Here is a 19544-nt window from a genome sequence, read left to right on the forward strand (position 1 = left end):
CAAACCCCAGCGTGCCCGCGTTTACATGTGTCTATCGCGACATCCCCGCGCTGCACCGCCGGCCGCCCCCCCAGCGACCCCGGAGCCCCCGGAGCGGCCGGCGCCTCCGGGCGGGGCTGCGCCCGGGACCCTGGGGCGGCCCCCCCGCTCGGCCCCCGGCCCGGGGCCGTGACCCGGCGCCCTGCGCCATCCCGGGGGGCGCCGAGCCGGAGCGGGGCACGGCGCCGCGCTGCCCCGGGGCAGGTTCCCGGCCTCCCCGGGCACAGGCAAGAGCTCCCGGTTTGGTTATGCAATGCCGCACCGGCAATTAGAGCAAAACCTTTACAGAGAGCTCTTTTTTTCGTTTGTTTTTTTTTTTTTTCTCCTTTTTTTTTTTTTTTTTTTCCTTGTTGCAAAGTAGGTCATTCTTTTTATTCCCCACTTCGCTCTTTTTTTTTTTTTTTTTTCCTTTCCTAATACTCCTGCAAAGTGGCCAGTGAGAGATAAGGAAGTATGCTAGAGCCTAGGAGGAGCTGTTGTTTCGGAGCCTTGCCTTCGCCTCGCCGGGCATTTCTGCCCACTTTTGGCGGCGGCAGGAGGCACCGGGGTCTGGGGTTGCCCTTCTCCCCCAGGGAGGGCAGAAATGGCCGGGGAGCGGGGACACGGCTTGGGCTCAGCCCGCGGGTACCCGCCGCCGCCCTGCCCGCCCCTCCCGGGGCCATATCGCCGGCTCCTGCCCCCCCCCCCCCCCGCTTTCACCCCTCTGCACCCGGGGCTTGTTGACGCTGCTGTGGCCACCCAGCCAAACCCCCCCCTTCCTCTCACCATTGCTGTGCCAAAGAAACACCTGGAGTAGGCACCTCTCTCCCGCAGAAGGGGTCTCCCCCTGGGATACAGTGTTTGCATTTTAGGACAGTTGAGTTTTTTGTTCGGAGAAGGGATTTGCTGGGGAGGGAAAAGCCCCTTTGGCTGGTGCAAGCTCTGTCCCCACCAGAAAGGCCTGGCTACACTGCCATACCTGTTCCAAAAGAGTTTGGGTGGTGGGTTGGGGGCTGTTTCCCCATCTCCCGCGTCCATTTTGCCTCCTCTTTCAAGACACGTTAATCCTTGCAAAATACCAGCTGGCAGAGACCTGTCTGCCCACGTGGGGGGTGTGGGGGGGGGCTGAAGGCTGCTGCAGCTACCTGGCTCCTGCGGGGATCCGTGCTGCTTCTCCCACTACCCCCATCACCCAGCGCACCCAGCCACCCCGCTGGGATGGCCCGCTCCCCCTCCACGCCACATCCAGACAGTTGTTCGATCTAATTCAATCCTGAATGCAAATGTTAATAATTACAAAATATGAAAAAATGCTGAGCTCTTCTGCTGAGCACTTTTACACCGTACTTTATACAACAGGCATGACTAATGTTGAAAGGGTGAAGTTGTTTACTTTTAACCAAGATTAAATACAAAACTTTGAAAAGCTCCTCCCTTCCTTTGGATGAAACCCAGCATTTTTTCCCATTTGGAAATTGTCAAACAGTGGTTAAACAATCCTTTGGCAAACAAGTAGTGCCTGAGGGAATAAAGCATCAGATACATGGGGAGTGGAATAAAAGACATTTCTGTTCCTGAGGTATTTTTCTTGTGTTGCACAATGAAGTATAACATAAAATCTTCAAGCCTTGTAAGGTTAGAGGAAAGGAACTTCCCATGATTATATACACCACATGATTTGATATTCCAGCCCTTTTGAAAACCTACCAAATGTGTGCCCCCAAAACAACCCTATGCTTTCAAAATCTGGGAAACCAAGCACCTTGAGGAAAATACCATGCTGAGAAAGGCAACCGGTGAGACACAGGGGCATATGGACAAAATTACACTTCTATTGTGCTTTAATTTTTTTTTTCCTGTGAGTTTCTAAGGCCTCCACTGCACAAGTGAAGAAGGGAGACTGGTTAAGGTTTGTTTCTTAATTGATTCCCTAGGTTACCAGGCTAAACTTTAATTAGGGCAACAAACAGCAGATCGGCTGAGGGTGAGGCAGGCTTTTCCCAGCGCATACCTGAGTCCTGTTGTGAAATACCAGCCATTCAAAACATGCCACCTTTCTCTCGGTCTGGTGACATGCGGAAAATAGCCCACTACTGTGAATACTGCTTTTGGTTTGGAAATTAACCAAAGGGTTATGTTTGATGCCACATGTAAGAACTTTAGTGAAGGAGTCCAACATTCAATATAAAAAAAAAAAAAAATAAAAAATTAAATCATTTTATAATCATGAAGCATCAGTAAGTAACTTTTCAGACACCAGGAGCCTGTGACCCAAAGCCACAATCCCTTTTGTTTTGACTAGAATAGGCTGAGCCAACCTTTGTGGCCCAGAAATGACGCAGCAGGGTTTTCAGTGGGCCACGAACCACAAGCTAGGTGCCTCCCAGGGTGGGGAGCCAAGGGAGAGGGCAGCGGCTCCCCCAGGACCCCACTGGGAGGGTTGTGGGGTTGGGGGCGAGTTCAGCCGGGACATACTGGGTTTAATTCTGCTGGCTTGCTTTCCCTCACTACTAGGGATTTGGTTTATGCGGTGCCATCACTGCCATGGGATGTAACCCTCCACAAAGGAGCTACCTTGGACATCCCTTGGCTCCCGAGACAGAGCCTGGCCACCACAACCTGGAAGCGTAAGCATCACCTGTTCAGTATCGATGCTTTTAACCTTTAACAGACACAAATAGATGTTGTGGGGAAGTAAGGTGCAATTTGCAGAGCTTAATTTAAATGTGAAGCTTACATTTGGATTAGTGTTTGTGTAGCAGTAAAAATGGGTCCCTTGAATAATCATCCTCTAATCAGTGTAAATGGCAACAGTGGTGTAAAAGTTAGGGATGGCACTGTGAGAGAGAGGGATGTGATGGAAAAGAATAAAGGACCCTCAAAGCGCCAATAAAATTGCACTGAATATGCAACAATTCTCTTAAGTTTTCAAGTAATCAAGAAGGAGATGGCCAAGAATTAATTTGATTAATATTAAGTAAGGGCCTGGACAGACCTTGGGCCATTTGTCTCCCTTCCTCCCACGCTGAAAGAGAAAGTAACAGAGATAAATAGATGGTAAATAAATCTGGTGGCTCCATTTAGTTGAAGGAGTCGCACCGGCCGTGGCTGCCGGGAGCTCTGTGCTGCTTTCCCACCAGCCTGGCTGGAGGTGAGCACGGGAGCATGAGTGCAGATGTGGGGAGCTCCTGCTTTGGGTAACACACTTCTGTAACCAATTTTGGCAGAGATTTCTGCAGAGAGGAATGGTCTTCAAAGGATCAGCACTGTTTTTCATTCTGCGGGTTGCAGCTCCCTGAGGGAGGGAGAGGTAGTGCATACTTACCACCCAGCAGCACAGCCTCTGAATCAGGGAAAGGCAGAGAGATGCCACCGTGAAATGGACTTCAGATGCATCCTACCAGTACTGTCCCAAGCGCTGGAGTAGGATGTCTGATGGGTCTTCAGGACCTTTTCAGCTAGAATATCAAAATCCCTGCTTTTCTGCCTGCTTTTTACAAGAGAAGAGCCAGTTTCCTGATTTGAATTTACCTTAATCTGATCTATTTCGAAGCAAAAATTTATACAATGCCAGGGTTTTCATGGAATAACTTAGTCATGTGTGCAACCTACCTGAAGGTTTGACTTTCCCAGCTTATTCAAAAAGTGTTTGCAGGTTTTTTTTAAGTGGTTAATGCACAGAGTAGGGAGGAAGAAGGCATGGGTTGAAAAATAAGGGACTAAACATTGAATAGACTTAATGGATGGAAGGGTTGAAATTGCTGCTGGGTGCTCAGGAAGCCCTAAAGCTTTCTGCCTGGCAATCTTGTGGCTGAGCATTTACAGCCCTCCTGTGAAGCAAAACAGTCTTGCAGCATGAGCTGTACGTATGCACTCATGGCCACGGAGCGCACTGCATGTGTGTGTGTCAGCCTGGTGAGCCAAAGCTCAAGGCTGTGGAAATAATTCCTTCTCACATGGCAAAGAGATGATCCACTTATCCTCTGGTTGACCGTGGACTTTGTGCCAGTGCACCTCTTGGCCCATGCAAGACCTTCTGTTCACTCACAGCAGGACATGAATACATCTCATGGCAAAGTCCAGCTCCAGTGGGACCGCGCTGGTTAATACAAATAAGGGATTATGACATGGATGTAGCTGGGAGAAAGGCTCTGGTCTGAAGTCAGGCTGACGGAGCTTGTTCAGCTTTGAGAGCTATTCAGGAAAATGAAGTTCGAACTCAAACCCAGAAGTAAAAGATCTGTTATTTTTCTCTGGACGTGCTGGTGAAGCAGGTGATAATAACGGGTCGTGGTGCCACAACAGAATTAAGAATGGCTGGGATAAATCTGAATGCAAACACAGCATTCTCAGCTTTACCTTGACTAAGAAAAACAACGGCGCTAATGTTGGACTGCAGTAGTATTTTTTTGGCAAGACACAATCCCTAGGGATCTGTACAAATATTTTAATTCCTGGCAGGTTTCACAGAGATCTCCTACCTCTTTCAGAAGCTCTTGATGAGCATCAGGAAGGTGTAGTGAACCATTGCCTCTCTCCTTACAATAGTCATCCTGACCCCCCTCTCAGCTGACTTCAGCAGGAGCTGGGTTAGGCCTGGAGTTCATCTTCACTTTCAGGATTCCTCACACTTTTCCAAACTCTTTGCTAATTGCTCCCTCCTCCATTTTTTTCCTGAGTATTGTTCTTGCTCACAGCCTTGGAGTTACACGCCTTACCACCACACACTCACTCTTTCCAATTATTCTCAGCTTGCTTTGAATCTGTACAGCACTCTACTCTTGCACTTACCTTAAGCTCATTATGTTATTATTACCAATGGCATATGTTAGTGAAAATATGGAAAATTTAAATGTGAAAGTTAAGTAACAGAAGAAATATGAAAAACCTTCAAACTTAGGGGTATATGAATCTGCCCTCACATAGACAGCTCTGCCACCTATGATTTCCAAAGCAGTAAGCAACTATCAATATTAAGACAGTGTGTAAGTCTGAATTTAGCTGCTTGACTTTAAAAAATCAGCTCAGAAGATTTTGGCCCAGGATGCTTGTAGCATACATGCTCAGATCTTTCTCATCGTCTTCCCTTACACAGGCCCTACATATGATAAGAGACTATTAGGGCTGTTGATTCTGACATCCTGAGCAAATCTAGGACACAGAATTTCCTCTTAGTGCATCTGGCCAGGCACCCTTTTGTCATGCTTTAAAAAGACATTGATCTTGACTTAAAAAAAAAAAAATCCAAATCAGGTTCATCCCTTTGTTGTCTCTTTCAAAGTTTTGGATGGTGTTACCTAAACTGCAGCAGTCAGTAGGCACTAGATGTCAATGAGGCATTAGGAGTGTTCTGCGATGTGCTCACCCCTGTCCGAATAGACACTGAATTCCTGATAACAATAAAAAACCCCTCCACTGAGTTAAATCATGCACTTAAAACCAATTTACTTTACCGTTTTGAACTCTTAGCTTGAGCATAGTCACACAGTCTTAAAAAAAAAAGTTCAGGAAACATTTTTCCTTTGAGCTAGATTATTTCCTTTCTACGTTGTCAAAGGAAATGGGCTGCTTCATGGACTGGTCTTCCTTCTTTGTGGCTGCCATCTCCTCTCCCTGATATTGATGCAAACGCAGTTCTGATTTCATTGTGGGCACCCTGGGAAGAACGTCGAAATACAAACAAAACCCTCAAAACCAATTTCACTAGTGCAAAATCAGGTGAGGAGTTCTGTTGCTTTTGTAAAGTCAGACCTTTGGCTGTAAAAACTTGGAAGGTGTATTTGGCCTCCATCATGAGGGCAGGCTGCGCGCAGACACGGCTGCTAGCAGAGGCTGTGCTGTTCTGCTTGCACGGAGCATTGCAAGAGGGAAGGCAGCAGAGGAAGAGAAAGTGTTAAAAAGGTAAATATTGACTCAAAGAAAGGAGACATAAAGGAGAATGTGGGAGAACTGTAAATGAGCCAGAGAAGATGGAGAAAAATTCTTCAGCAACTGTAATTAGGTTAGATTTCAGAAGTAATTGCAGTGTTCCAGCATCAGCAGATACTGTAGGCAATATTTGCCCTCAGCTGCATTTGCAGAGAAGAAGATGAGTTGCTTCAGCCCGCAGGGCCTGATCCTGACGTGGCTGCACCGATTGCCCACAGATGTGAGCCCAGTGCAGCAGCTGATGTCCTCCCTCTTCATGGCACCAGAAGGAGGAGCGGCGGCCGGCTGGGAGGTTTGCAGGCAGCGGGAGCGGTGGGCGCAGAGACAAAAATACAGGGACGTGTATGGACGCAAACACACGGCCTGACTGGAAGAATATGTATTTAATGGAGCTGCTGGTGCAAAATTGTCTTAGCAATTTAATACCAAATAAAAGGTGTTTAAACTATCACCAGTGCCTGGCTGATGCCACCACCTCTGCGGGGGGCATGGGGAGGCTGGGCTGGTACCTACCTCCTCGTCACAGGCTGGAGCAGTAACTGAGATGTGGGACCTGCAGTCCCATCTGGTTCTTTTAAGATGTACTTCTGTATAAAACCAGATTATATAGGCTTTCTGCATGGAAAACAGATTTCACCTTTAAGTCTTCTGCAGAGGTTTTACATTAGCAGTTCATGAACCATCTGAAAATCAATTACCATTGGTATTATATGCAGATGAACAGCGCAGAGTAATGGAGAATTCATTTTACACAATGCTTCTAACAAAATCCTAAATATGGCAAAATATTTTCCAAAGGGCTATTTATAGGCTCTGTGTGAGAAATATGTCTCCGAGGGGAAGCCTGCACCTTTGTGATTTGGACAAGGAGAGAGTCTCAGCCTTCTGAATGGTAACACTGGTCAAGCACATATTTCTGCTAGGATGGATTAAAGATGAGAGCAGTCCATTGTCTGTATCGCGATAGCTGTAACTTTGTGTGGAAAACCACTTTTTCTTTTAAAGACAAGAGTTTCATAGTCTGTGTTGCTGCAATGCCAGTTGTTGCAAGACCCTAAAATAACTGAATTACTCCCTCGTTCTTGACACTCTTATCATCTTTTCCTGTTCTTAATGCCAAGACAGTTTGCTGATTAGATCTGCTGTGTGTATTTCAGTAAATCATTGACATCAGCACCTCTTTACAAACAGATGTATCTACAGTAAGAGCCCTATTCCTACCTGAGTTTGGGGATGTAGGTGGGGCAAAGAAAGGGACTCAGATAGTTTTATCAGGAAACAATTAACAAAAATGAGAACTGAAATTCAGGGCCAGACCAAAGTATGCTGCCTCAAACTATGGCCAGAAAGAGAAGTCTGAAGAAGTGAATGAGAATAGCATAAGCATGCACTTCCCTGGAATGCTCCCTCAGTCGTCAATAGTTTACGCTCAGGTAACTATTACGCTCAGGTAACATGGGTTACCCCCATGTGCCCATGTAACCACCCTGGGCAACATCTTCCTGCAGGGAACCCCACAGCTTAACTATATGCTTTATGAAGAGCCATCTGGTTTCACTCATTTTGCTCATTTTGAACCTGCTAACTTTATTTGGAACCCTTTCATTCTTGTGTTGGAAGAGAAGGGGAACAATCAGTCCCTCTCCACCCTCTGTAAAATGTCTACTCATGGTTTTATAGACATGTGCCATATTCCTTCTCAGTCATCACTTTTCTAAGCTGAAGAGACAAAGTATGGAAACTGCTCCATGGCTCTGATCATCGCTGTGGCCCTTCTCTGAATGTTTTCCACTATACTTCCTTTAAGGTGAAGACCAGGACTACACATAGTATTCAACAGGCAGTCCAAGTGGGCACACAATAAATCTGTATAGGTACATGATGGTGTTCTTGCTTTTCCTTCCCTAATAACTTCTATCATGGTGCAATGACTCTTGTGTCTTTAAGATCTTCTGAGATTCATAGTACATTTCAGTCACATGAGTTCAAGAACAGTTTTTTCCACTTACCTTTTTTTTTTTTTTTTTTTAATAGCCCTGCTGAATCCAACCCAAAATAATAGAAATTTGTCTTAACTTATCTACAGATTTAGCTCTATTGAAAGGGAAGAATGGCTAGAATATTACTAAGGAGAAAATGTATTCTTATTCATTGTAACTTCCAAGATTTCTGGAGGGGCTATATTTAAGTTATGTACACAAAAAATAGCCATGCTGGAGGGGGAAGGGTCATCAATCACAGAGAACTTGAACAGAAAAAGGAAATGTTTCAAAATATTCTAAACTTGTGAAAATAAATGTATGATAGCATAGAATAGAATAATATATATATATATATAAAAAACTTCGACAATTTCCCTGCAATAGAATGTACTCCCTTCTTTTAAATATTTTTGTTAGAGCTAAAACCCATGAAACCATGAAAACAACTAAAATAACAGATGAATCCTTCTGCCAGTTGCTATTGCAATCTATTACTTGCAGGAAGGAAGCACGTTTATTTAAAAATATCCTCCTTGGCCTTAAAGATGTAGTCATATGTTTGTATTACTTGAAAACTGTTGTAAATATCATAATTACCCGGTTCCTTATTCATTTTGCAATCCTTGCTAGGTGTATTATTTTATGTTTCACAAATTTAATCTAATCTGTGCTGGTACTATTAAGTAAGACTGATACGGTGCTACAGAAAACCAGCAGTGATGACCGAAACTTCAGGTTGATGTTTCCTCCTTCCAGGGTGACCGATACCTATTTCCGCTTGGCTTCACCAAGCAAACCACCAAAGCAGCAGCTGATGGCCACCCCCAGGGTGTCCACCGGTTCCTCCTGCAGCCGTGGTCCGTACTCCCTGCTGCCACCCCAGGATTAGTCTGACTGCTTCAAGCCAAGTGCCACGTGGTGCAAATACTGAACTTCTGCCTTAAAATGTCTTTCCAAAATTGTGCCTAAGTATCTCCAGCTGCTTTATGAGAGTGAGTGAAATGCTCTGAAAGCTTCATTTCAATTAAAATAATCTCTGCTCTAGCTCTACTTGCAACAATCAGCAGTGGCATTCAGCTTTCAAAAGCTGATGGTAACACTGTATTGGCAGGAGTGTGTTGGCCTGTTCACTACTTCTGAGAAGAGCAAACAGCTCTAATCTGCATCACACAAACAGAACTTCATATTTTGGAAACCTTTGATCTGCAAATTTCCTACCCCTACCACTCTGTCTTAGGTTAGATATTTAGAAGTCTTCCATGGAGATGCAGACATTTCTTTGGGGCACAATGAGCTTTTGACTTTTGCCTTTCTTTGATTATTTATTTTTAGAAAGATAGAAAGCAAAGATCTTTTCTGTGAGCATGCCTGCCCCAGGCAGCCACTATTCACAGTGGAAGCTGAGTAACAGTTTGCTATTCAAACAGAAATCTGAGTATGTTGTACAATTGCAACAATATGAGATGGACATGGAAAGATGGCATGGAGCCATTCCCTCCTGCCTGGTAGAGAAGGAAGCTTTTGGAGAGTTAGGTAGAGAGAAGGGTATCGACAATATATTGGCAAGGCATGAAACGATGGCGACGAGGCCATCGGCAGACATGCGGAGCACAGAGGGAAGGAGAGGACAGGAAGCCAGGATGAGATGCACAGAGGTCTGGTGGGAGACATGGACTAAGACCGCAGGGATTTGCTGTGATTTAGTGATGTGAGCACTTTGCTGAGACCCTGGAAATGTTAGTGTAAGTCTGAAGTTCAGTGAGTTGCCTTATTGCCTTGGGCAAGTCACTTCACCTCCCCACGTCTCAGATTTTCCCCCTATCTCTTCCTGCTCATCAAATCACTTTCAACAACAAATTGTCAAGAGATGGGAAAAGAAAGACAAATTGTGCTGGGATTTAAGGATGAGGACACAGAACCTGAGTCAAAAGGCCAGATGATTCTGTATCATTTAGGTAAAATTGAAGAGATGACGTTAGTTCCCTTCAGCTAGATCTTGAGCAGAAGATCTGACATCATTATGTTCTCAACTCTAAATTCAGAGAGAACGATGCTGGGGATGAGGTACAGAACGTGCAGCACGCAGCCAGCACAACAAAGTTGTTGCCAGGTAGAGATAAATGTAGGGCAGCCAAATTACATAAAGCCCAACTTTCTTTGTCTTTGGCTGCTGAAGAAGGATGGGGCGTTCAGAAACTCTTCTTGTGTGATGGGGCAGAGCACAATGAGCTAAACTGCTCCTTTAGTAGTACTCCAGGAGCAACACATACCAGTGCTGCTTTGTGTTTTGTTTATTTTTTGTTTTAATAATCAAAATCAGCTAGGCTATGTCCTTGTGGATGTACTCAAGTTTGTTTTCAGTTCTCATGTATGTGACGATGTGCCTTATCACGCGCTGGTGGATCAGTTTGTTTATACACACTTGGCTTCAAAGGCTGAGTGTCGTATGAACGCAGCACAGCGAGGAAGCGCTGCAGCCTGAGTCTTGGGTCCTGACCGTGTTCTCCATTCAAACGGCCCCACAAACTAGCACTCCACAAACTAGCACTCCAGCCCCCTGTGCTGCACCCATGTCCCCTCAGAGCCAGATGACAATGCCAGGATTCAAGTTTTAATCAGTTTTAGAAACTTTCAGACAATGACTCCAATACATCTGGAAATTGCAAACTGTTTATTGTAGACGTAGCCATAGTGTATCTCCTTTCAGAGAGGCAGTATCCACTATTTTAAAATCTTCTCAAAAGATAGAAAAAGAAAAGACTTACATGTAACCTCAGGAGCTCACTTGTTTGTCAGCTACTAGTCCGGCTTCCTGATGCCAGGGTACAGTCCCTCTCTGTACCAAGAAGGGTTAGTTTAACCTGAGGTCTAGCCGGTGCTACGAAAGAAATGCAGTGAACTATATACATCTTAAAGCACTGAGCTTTCCTGAAGCTATTGTTCCTTTCACAGAAGGAGGAGCCATGGACTGATGTGGAGAAGATCTGAGACTCCTGAACATACCAAATTCATACAATAGATTAATTATTTATAACTCTATAGGGTTGAACTGAAATTAGGAGTGAGTCCAGTTCCCCATTCAATTCATCCAAATTTAGGTGTCTATATGTCAGTTGAGTGTCTAAGCTTATGCAATAGTCACTGGAGATCTAAAGACTACAGTCACTGGAGCCAGGAGTAGTTCAGCTAAGCAAATGATGGAGTTTACCTTATAACACTATGAATTATCTCTCTTAACTCCATTTCCTATGGACTAAGTTTCCACTGACTCTAATGGAAGCTTAGACATCTAGCTCACATACAGATATCTATATTGCATCAACTAAATTTGCACATCTGTATCAGCAGCTAAATCCCTCTCTATAAGGGTTATTAGGTCAGACTCATCTGGGCAGGTGTGTGGCCTTCTGTTCTGTATGCTTTACTTCGGTGCAGAACTTCTCATACTGTCAGGACTGAACACTGAAGTGACAGGTCTCAAAACAGACTAAATTGCTCCAGAATATGCTTTATATAGATGAAATGCATTTGAACTTTCAAATTTCTGAGAACTAAAATTATATGTCTGAAAGTATACCTGATGCACCATCCAAAGAATATGATCCTGAAATAGTTGTCTTTAAATAGCGGGGCTGATTGTCCCCGACACTTATCACAGAGGCTGAATTAGATCAGAATCAAGGTCCATCCGACATCACACCTGGTTTTCAATGCTGACAGTCAGAAGACAGTCTGAAAAGGAGTGATCTTTCCCCTTCTGTGCCATCACAACTTCAGCAATCAACAACCCTTTGAGCACTTTGTATGCTGCAGAATGCATCCAGATAACTTTGTGTTGTGCCCCTACGGGCTCTCTCCTTCATGAACTCATTCAAACCCTTTTGGAATCTGTTCATATCTCGGACCCCCCCAATATGCATTTCTTCGGGGTCAGACATTCAGGATCTACTGCTGTGACAACAAGCTCCACAATTTAAATATGCTCAGTGTGAAATCGGCATTCCCTTGGTTTTCTTCAGATGTGTTTCTTTGGTGTCCCCTTGTTCTAGCATCTGGTGAAACAGAGAACTGTCATTCCCCACTCACCCTCTCCATCACTTTTTAGATTTCATAAATGTCTATTGTAGTCTGTCTCTGCCAGAACAAATGTTGTTTATAATAGCTGCAAATGTTTGAAGAGACATTAGTTTGTATGAGAATCAGCTCCAGGAACCTGAGCAAGAGCTCACTGTAGAAAGATATCCCAAATTAATATAAAATATCTAAGGAAAAAAATTACCTTCAGAAATTTAATACTGGATTTTCCCCCCAACAAAGTCCTCTGATTTAGTCAGACATTTTTAGTACATGAGTTGTTGGTTCCTCTGAAACAACAAGACAGAGGATGGCTAGAGTCTCTTTCTCCATTTGTTTTAGTTCTCACATGAGAACCAAGGTATGAAATCCTTACTCATTCACAAAATGCCCTCAAGCTGAATCTATTACTAGTGGTATCTTCAGTTTTTATTTCTAAGTAATGAGGAAATGATAAATATTTGTAAATGGGTATTGCAAACCACTGGTTTAAATAAAGGAAGGTCTACTTATTCTAGGTCATTTTGGTAGGTAATTGTGCTATTCTGTGATAAAATAAGGAGAAGATACACTATTTCTGTCTTTTTATTACTCACACATTATGCACACATTGCATATAACACGGGGAAATTAACTAGAAGAATTTCAGGTGAATTTTACAGTAAATACTTATATTTAGTAGATCTACTGAGCAGTACTTACAAGAGTTAATTTCAACAGTCAACAGGAATATGGATTGAAAAATTGAATGCAGATTACTGAGAGTAAGATTGGAAACTGATAGATGAACATGAGAAATTAGTACCAATAAACACAGCATAAATGACAGATGACTCAATTTCCTGTAGAGCACCGATTCTTCATCGTCTCTGAAGAAAAACTCGGGATCTCAAATTCTGGGAGCTGGTGTAAAAGCCCTGTTCTTCCCACATGACTCCTGGCTCTGTCCATATGTTGAACTTACCACTGAATCGTGACTTTTCACTGAATCCTTTCTTTTGGGACATGCTATATTATACAATAAATTTTGAGTGGGATGGGGAAATGAATCATTTTCCAGAAATTAGCTTATTGAAGCACCTGTCTTTCTTACAGTTTTTCAAAGCATGACCCAGTCTGGAAAAAGCTCCTGGTTCAACATCTCGTATATAGAGTAAAATGCTTAACTGTGCAGAGTATTAGTCAGTGCTGACCTCCCAAGGAAATAAGAACTTTACAAATGATGCCTGCCTCCCACTGTGAGGAGTAAAATCACACTATTTAAAGAATACAAGTGTTAAGCACCTAAGGCTGTTTAGAGAAACCTGAGATCCCATAATACACCATTATGGTATTGTGAAAAAAGAGTTTTGTGAAGTAAGGTATTTAGTCTGGAAGCTAAGAAGAAGAAGTTGTGAAGTAAAATCGGGTAAAATAATTTTTGCTTTGCTGATAAGAAATTTGTTAATTAAGAAGAGGAACATGATAGTCTTGAGCTATGCTGATAAAAAAAAAAAAAAACTGGGAATAAGAACTGAGCTGTCTTTTGGAGGGAAAAAAATGAAACCACATTTGCAAGGCACGTTGATATATGTCAGCCTGTGAACAACTCTAACTCATATGAAGTAGGCTACCAAGTAAGGTACTGAGAATAAACCCATGGTTTACGGGGCGCAGAAATACGGGCTCTGATTAGGATGTGAGCACTTTGGGGTCAGGCAGATGATGGAAGCATGTACCTGTACACCGTATTACAGGCAAAGGGACTCTGCCTGACCTCGGGGCTGCAGCCAACAGGCAGCTCTAGTCATAAAGTCACGGAGCTGCTCTCGTACAGCCCTGAGCCGAGGTATGGGTCCCTCCCTCCTGTCCCCAGTGGCAGGGGCTCTGGTGTGCCTGGGGACAGAGGGACAGAGGAGCCCAAGGACTTCACCCAGACCTGGCTTGTCACATCTCTGGCTGCTCCTAGGACACAGCCTAGGGCACATGTACCTGCCCAAGAAATACCCTGTTCTTGAGCCACACCAAGACAAAGATGGAAAAAGGTAAGTGCAAGGGAGGTTTAGGAATCAGGCTAGTCTTTGGTTTTGCTCTAGCTTTAATTCATAGAACTGCCAGCCTGCAGTCCCGATAGCACCCATTGAATACAGCAGGTCTGATTTGTTCCCTGAATCTGTCCTTGAGCAGAACACTGCTGATGGCAGCGCCGCTGGCATTTCCAGCGACAGCAGTGCATGTGCCTGTCACAAAATCTTGGGACAGCCCAAACTTGGCTGTTCAGAAATGTTGGTTGTTTTGTTTGTTTGGTTTTTTTCTGGGAGAAAGAGAGGAAGCAGTTTTTGCTGGTTTGTTTTGAATGTTCAAGTGACACTACTGGGAACAAGGTAGTGTCTCAAGAGAAAAGAAATAGCAAAAACCTCATCTATAATCCCACTTCAAGCCTACTCTAAATACTGCCTGGGTAATGTCTATATCAATAGCAATCAAACAAGACAACTGTGCAAACACACTTGTGCACCCTAATAATTCCCACTTTCACCTGCAAGTCAGGAAAAGTGAAAAAATACCAGTAAAAATCCCCTGCTGGTATACATATTGTCGATAAATATTTTATCAGTTTATTTTGTTTTACTTGTGTAGCATGATTAGAAGGAGCAAGGGCAGTAGAATAAAGAGGGAGGGAGATGGAGAATATACCTGCAGTTTTCAAGAGAAATATCAAGAACTTTTCCATAAGGCAGTTTTAAGCTGAAAGTGCCTTGGCAAATCTGTAATGTGATTATCCAAATGGTGTGCAAAATGTCATCCAATTTTAAATCTGTAATATTGCTTTAATCTCCAAAAAGGAAATAATAATGTTTGTCTTTACAAATATTGTTGATCCAATCTTGCACTTCTTTCCAGACTAAGTTCCTACTGATTTTAGTGATCTGGGCCCAATAACACACATTTGACTTATCAGTTTATTTACAGCTTGTATCCGCCATTGCCATTAGGTATCTAGGATACACATTTTGCATGCGTACAGCACATAAAGAACATGTACTTGTAGACATACTTTCATTGAATATGATAATGTAAGGATCGTTATCTTACCTAAAGAAATGCATTTGAATTGCATACGTCTAAAGCTACCCTCCAAACACCAGATAAATACCTACCAAAAATAGCATCACTCATTTTTCACAGCAGGTGTCATTCATCAGGTATGAGGCTGCATCTAAACGTGTTAGCAATAATAATTCAGTTTGGTATGTGACTCCAGCTCATTACCAGCAGCCTCAGGCACTGGAGGCTAGAGAAGTCACTAGAGCAGCGCAGAAATATTTAATCCTATAGCAAATATTTAGTCCTACAACATGAATATTACACAAATATTGATCCTATAAGTTAAAAAGACTCTGAAGAACCTGGCCGTTCTCCTTCAGCTGTCCGGCCTGTCTCGCTGTTTGCTGGCCTCTGTGGTGCTCCGTGCTGAGCTGGACCGGCTCCAGGCTGCCCACCATACCTGGTCTGGAAGGGGGCGGTGGGCACGGGAAACGGGGAGCCGAAGGAAGGGATCCTGCCCCTCCGTGGGCAGCACCGAGGGCTTGGGGAGCTCTCCCTGTGAAGAAAGGCTGTCGCAGGGCAGCCAGCTCCTCCACACCACTCCTGTCCCCGCCATGGGATCTGCTCCCAGCTGGCAGCGCCAAAGTCATTTTGGAGGTGGAGGTGATGCCCTGCTGCTGCCCGCTGTGCTTTTGCCCCCTTGCTGCGTTGCCGTAAAACACGGAGCAGTGTCATGGTCACCAGCACAACGAGACCATGGCCCCTGGGGCCTCCTGCTCGCTGCGAGCCGTGCCACCATGCCAGCTGAGGATCCCTGCGAAAGGCCGTTTTTGGCATCCCCCCCCCACACCCCTCACGGGCACTTCTGCCACGACTAGCAGATCCGCAGATGAGAAATGCCACCGCACGAAGGCTAATTAAGAGTCTGCAGGGAATCTTGTTGCATGTTTCTGCTTAATTTGTAATATTCACCCTAGGCCTGACAGAAAGCCACTGAGAGGACAGGAGTGTTTCCAGCAACTTTTAATGGGCTGTTTGCGCCGGGACGCTGTTAATGACACACTGGTTTGCATAGACAGTGAAAGGGCTCTCTTCAGGCCCCAACAGACACCAGAGCCTGTTGGCCTTAATTACATTTCATGGCACACTTGGCTCGGTCCTGCTCTAATTGCTCAGCCTTTACATCCATGCGTTGGCTAAATAGGAACGCTCTCCTAGGCAGCAGCTCACAGGGAGCGCAGGGTATGATGACACCCTTCTGCAGGTGCTCTGCACCTCTGATCTCCTCTGCTGTCTCTCTTATCCACAGCCTTGTTTCATCTTCTACCACTGCTGCTCTTCAATCCCTTCTGGCACTTTGAGTGTGATATGCTAAAGATTAATTAAAAAAAAAAAAAAAAAAAAGTAGAGAAATGGGCAGAAAAGTGTGTGCAATGCTGAAGAGACAAGATGATGGTGAGAAGAGGGAAAGGAGAGACTGCGGTGAGGAGAGAACAAGGAGAGGTGAAGAGTGGAAGGGATGGAAAGCAAAGAACAAAGGGGAGAAGCCCTGCGCGTTTGAAAGAACAGGTAAATGAGGGAGCGAGTGGAGATGGGAAAGAGGAGCAGTACCTTAAGAGAGACATATCACAAAGGGAAGAAAAAGGAAGTCTTAGCAATGTATTAAACAGGAAAGAATTGAGGAACAAGGAGCTAAAGAAAGCCACAATCAGAAAGAGGAGACTTCCTTGCAGAGAAAGAGAGATGAGAGCAGGGTGATTCTAAGAGGGGAAAGTACTGGAATCTGAAGAAACACATTAAAGAAATACATTATAAGCATGACACACAAAAGCAGAGGCATAAACTGTAATAGAGAGCAAAAGAAAATGAAGTGGAAAAAGGAACCAGGTGGAACAAAAGGAAACAAGGCATGTAACATAGTTTTAAAATATTATTAAATGTGGAAGTTGAATTACAAAAAACCTATTGCTGAGCTCATTTCTCTCTTTAGAACGGTACAGTATGAAATGAAACATATGTACAGTCTGGCATGGCTGTTAATATCCATTCCTTCAAATCTGCTTTTAATGGGTACAGATAATAAAGCTGGTAACTGTTTAAGAGCAAATGCCATTATGAATGATGACCTCTAATCCACTGTAAACTCTTACCTTCTGCTTGCACAAACAGACGTGGGTGCTTGAAATAAGAAAAAGAGGCTTTTATTTTCTTTCCTTTCACTTGGAGACCCTCTCTCTTCTGGCCAAATTTCATTTCCCAAAGGACAAATGGTTAAAACGCTGGGCTGCACGGTCTGTGTAAAAAGAAAATAGTATTATTCACTATCTCCACTATTAGGAGATGTAGTAGTCTACTCTGTTTACTACCACTGAATGGCATGTGGAGGATTACTGAGCTATTTGGCAGAGGGTAGTTTCTTTTTCAAGCGATAAGATGGCCTGGAAGAGCTGCTTGTTCCCCGCACAGGCTCTAGCCAGCTTCCTGGAAGGCTCCTTGCTCCTCCCTTGCATGCACAGCACAGGAGCTGTACACCGTACTGTGCAGGGGAAGCAACAAGCCAGGCACTTCAAGCTGCTCAGTGCTGTCTTCCCTGGCCTGCCTCCAAGCATCATGTGTGTGGAGGGTACGACTTACATGCACACACATTTACTGGAGATGGGCAAGGGCATGTGACGGTGACAGTCCGAGTGAGCAGAGTCTGCAGAGCCTTTGCTCCTGTAGGGGAGAGAGTAGCCAACCCCAAAAAGGAGAAGCCAAGGCCGTTGTCTAAGCAGTGTCCTCCCCTGACCTGCAGAAAATGTCCTGGGAAAACAGTCTGGGTCATCCCTGCTGAGCGCTGTGCTGGGCCACAGGGCTGGAGGTCAGCTGCACAGCTCAGCTCTTCAAACTCGTGCTAATGCAAAGAAAATAGTGTGCAAAATACAGGATGCCTTTATGCAGGTCGTGTGGTTTTTAAGCACTCCTCTCAAGCTCGCCAAACTGCTGCAGCTCCTTATGCATCAACCAAATGTATGATCACATTGCTTGGCAACATTGCCCTTCCAGAATCAACACTTTTACAGTCGCCTCAGCCTCTTTCCTTCCCTCCTTCCCCTGTTCAAAATCACCACCTACAGCTTGCTTCCCTGCTTCTCATCAGAACAAAAGGCATGCGACCTCTCTGCCCTTTACCATGCGCACCACAGAGCAGGCGCCAATTAAAAGTCTAATTTTAATGTTGTTTTAATCATCACTGCACTTGTGAGAAGATGGCAAGAGACTGTAACAAGGATGGACAAAAGACATACAAACCCACAAGAAAAACTAATGATGAATCATTGTTTGAAGGGTGAGTCATGCCCGAGTGCATGCATATGTCAGGCATGAGACTGGCATAGCTTCACTCGATTAACCCAAATCTACTTTGTTTAAGTCCTCTCTTACAGCTCTGCTTTTAAGGGAACAGTAACACAGCACAGTTATTTGTACAGTGATTTTATTGCCTGTCTATGAACATTTTGGTGGACCCCAGCATAGAAGGCATGTCTGGGAGAGACATCCAGTCTTACTTCTAGTCCCAAGACAGGGTCAGCTCCATCCCAATCCTTTTTAACAGAGGTTTGAATGGGCTGCTCTTTAAATTCGCTGGAGACTGGGATTCACACCATCCCTGGGCAGACCATCCCCATCTACCGCTGCACCTCCAGCCCTCTCACAGCCTTCATCGGATTTACAACGACAGCCGCCGCTCTCATTTAGCAGGGGCAATTTCACCCCCACGCACCCACGTGCTGCAACCTTCTTGCTCTCGCCGGCCACGTGCTCTCCCTGGGCCCCCTCACCAGCAACGAGGGGCTGTGCAGCGAGCAGGGTGTCCTTTTGCACGGGGGTCCCCGACGGCTGCCCGGACGCTGGTGCTGGTGCGAGGGCTGGGGCAGGGATGCACGGCCCCGCCGGCGGCGGGCACAGGCCTGGGTCAGGGATGGTGAAGCTGAGCCCCAGGCGGTCACATACAGCGGAGTATGTCCGGCTGCAGCTGGACGAACGCGCTTGGCTCACGCGAGGCGGCAGTGACGCTGCGTGAGGTGACGCTGGGCCCCCATCTGCGGCCGGCGGGGCTGCCCGACGTGCCCGAAAATCAGCCGTCCCCTTCAGGCACCGTGCTGCTCCGTGCCCCACGGGGAGGCTGATCTGCTGTTGGCATCCCCGGTGCCAGCGGGGCTACCTCGGCTGGCGGCCGTCGGAGGTGGGCTGAGTGGCCTGCTGTGTCCCTGCATTCGTGTGACACTGCGGTCGGGCGCACTGGTGTTTGTGCTGCGGACCAGTCCAGCTGGCTGCTGGACCGCTGGCATCACCAAACCGCTGCTGGCGTTTTTCTGGAGTGCCACCGAACCCCCCCCCCCCCCCCCCCCCCCCCCAGATGCCCTATTATACTTGTTTCTATGTATGTGCTGGAAACCAGGAGGGAAGATATCTTCACAACAGCAGAAACTGCTTAAGAGCTTTCCATGATAGGCATACAGTTGTTAACCAAAT

This window comes from Tyto alba, unplaced genomic scaffold (genome assembly GCF_018691265.1).
Source record: "Tyto alba isolate M040663 unplaced genomic scaffold, T.alba_DEE_v4.0 Super-Scaffold_45, whole genome shotgun sequence".
NCBI classification, from domain to species: domain Eukaryota; kingdom Metazoa; phylum Chordata; class Aves; order Strigiformes; family Tytonidae; genus Tyto; species Tyto alba.